Here is a 2,240-nt window from a genome sequence, read left to right as displayed (position 1 = left end):
AAAAAAAAATAAAAACAAAAGACCGTTATGGAGGTGAGGGTTCTGTGTGCCGTGTACATGAGGAGAGCCGAGAACAGCGTGGAGGAAGACCTTCTCTTATTCTCCCGGGAGTCCTGGGATGGATCTAACCCGGGTCATCAGTGCTAGCCGCAAGCATCCTTGCTCACTGAGCCTTCTCACCGGCCTCCCCAGTGGTTTCGAGATGCACTTTAGAAAAGAGAAGGAAGGGACTAAGGAAATAGCTCAGGGTGGAGTCCTTACCTGGAATGTGCAAGGTCCTGGGTTCAATCCCTAGCACCGTCCGGAATGTGAGAGAGAAGACCTGAGGGAAATGGGTTACAGTCCTGTGCTTTTCCTCCTTTACCAGCCTGGACGAGGGCCCTTCAGTGAGGAGGCACGGAAGCACTTGCAGTCTTCCTGGCCACTGCTAGGTGCAGGCCCAGGGCCGTCTTAGCCGAGTCTCAGCGCCTTGTTGTCTTTCTCCTGACCGCGGGGTTTTGATGATGATACATATGTGCACCTGCTGTTGTCTCTGTTCTAACCCTGTCTCCACCAGACAGCTGACTGCTGAGCCAGGTAACTGAAGCTCTGCCTAGACATGTCTTCCCTGAGGAGCTGATAGTTGGTTCACTTAGGCCTTTGTTCAAACAGCGTATGATTAGGAGGCTTTTGTTTCCTAGGTCCTCCTCGGCTTTAAGAGCCTGGTCCCATGGCTGCTCTGGGCCTCCTTCGGTTTATCCTTTGGCAGCGAGCAGTGTGGTGCATTGTCATCTCCTTTCTCTGATGCAAGATTCTCCAGGAGAGAAAGCAATTTTCATGGAATCCTAGGCCCTTAGACTGCCTGACTGTGGAGCCCTTGTCCGAGGGTGAAAACAGAGCCGCAGCTCTTCAGCCCCAGGCGGCCCAGCGTTTTCACTAATCGTCCTCCAAATACAAAAGTCTAAGTCCAAAGACAGGGCCAGGTGGCAAAGAGACACTCTTGGCTGCCCTGACTGGCCTGTGGAGGCACAAGGGTGCATCTTAGACAGACATTGAGGAATCTTGGCTGCACTAAGCCTTGGGCTGCGGTAGAAGCCGGAACTGGAGCTTTGCTTTCCTTTTTCCTTCTGGAAAGTCATGCTGGCTGCTTTTGGGGTGACTAGTGTGCTGGCCGTGAGCAGCCCTTAAGTGTAGCTGTTAGATTGTTTTCATGGTGTGTTTGGATGGTTGAGACTCTTGACACCTGGGCAAGGTATCTTCTGATATTTATTTCCCTTAACCGCCAGGGGCCACATTCAAGTCTTGATGTTAGACAGTGACTCACTAGGCTATTCCACTGCGTTTCTTTCTAAAAAAAAATTGTTTGCTTGTTTTTGTTATTTGAGATAATGGTTTCTCTGTGTAGTTCTGCCCATCCTGGAACTTGGTCTGTAGACCAGGCTGGCCTCAAACTCAGAGCCACCTGCCTCTGGCTCCCCAGTGCGGGGCCTAAAGGTGTGCCGACACTGCCTGGCTAAGTACTTTTCTTAATGGTAGGATTGACCTGACAGGACTGAGTCTCTTCTGATTTCTGAAATAGGATCTTGATATGCAGCGCAGGCTAGCTTCCAGCTCGAGTTGCTCCCCACAACCTCCTGAGACCTAGGACAGAGGTGTGTATCACCAGGCCAGCAAAACAACTTTGTTTTTCGGAGACAGTGTCACTCCTTAGCCCAAGCTGGCCTCAAGCTTCTGACTTCTTGTTCTTCGCTTCCTAAATGTTTATTACAAACAAGCCTTATTCCACCAAGCCCACAGGAGGCTTGCATGACGCAGTTCCCGAGACTATTTTGTGTTAGTTTCTCGTTGCTGTGTCAGAACACGTTACGCATTAGCTGGACGATGCAGAGCATCGTGGCACTGGGAGCCTCAGGCTGCAAGTCACGCTGCAGGTACAGTCAGGAGGCGCAGGCGCCAGCTTGGTTCTAAGAATTACTTATTAATTTACGTGTGTTTGTGTGTCTTTGCATGTGGCGGTTCAAGCCTTTAACCCAAGCACTCAGGAGGCTGAGGCCAGCCTGGTTGGTCTGCATAGTGAGTTCTAGGGTGGCCATAGTGGGACCCTGTCTCAACAAAACAACCACAGCAGAAAGCAGTGATCCTCCTAAATTAGGCATGTGCCCTCCTCGTACTGACTCAAAATTTTGGATTCTGTATATTTTGAAATCATTTGTTATTACTATTATTTATGCATATGGGTGTTTTTGCTGTGTACCATGTAA

At 49.9% G+C, this 2,240-nt stretch overlaps 1 protein-coding gene across 2 annotated transcripts in view; it reads left to right on the top strand.

Annotated features, from left to right (window-relative positions):
- The window catches only part of Prpsap1 (phosphoribosyl pyrophosphate synthetase associated protein 1), a 30,069-nt gene that overhangs the window by 9,027 nt on the left and 18,802 nt on the right, over positions 1–2,240 (top strand). The window lies entirely within an intron of this gene.

The sequence above is a fragment of the Microtus ochrogaster genome, chromosome 7 (assembly GCF_000317375.1).
Source record: "Microtus ochrogaster isolate Prairie Vole_2 chromosome 7, MicOch1.0, whole genome shotgun sequence".
In the NCBI taxonomy this organism is placed as follows: domain Eukaryota; kingdom Metazoa; phylum Chordata; class Mammalia; order Rodentia; family Cricetidae; genus Microtus; species Microtus ochrogaster.
This window is presented reverse-complemented; position numbering and strand designations above follow the sequence as displayed.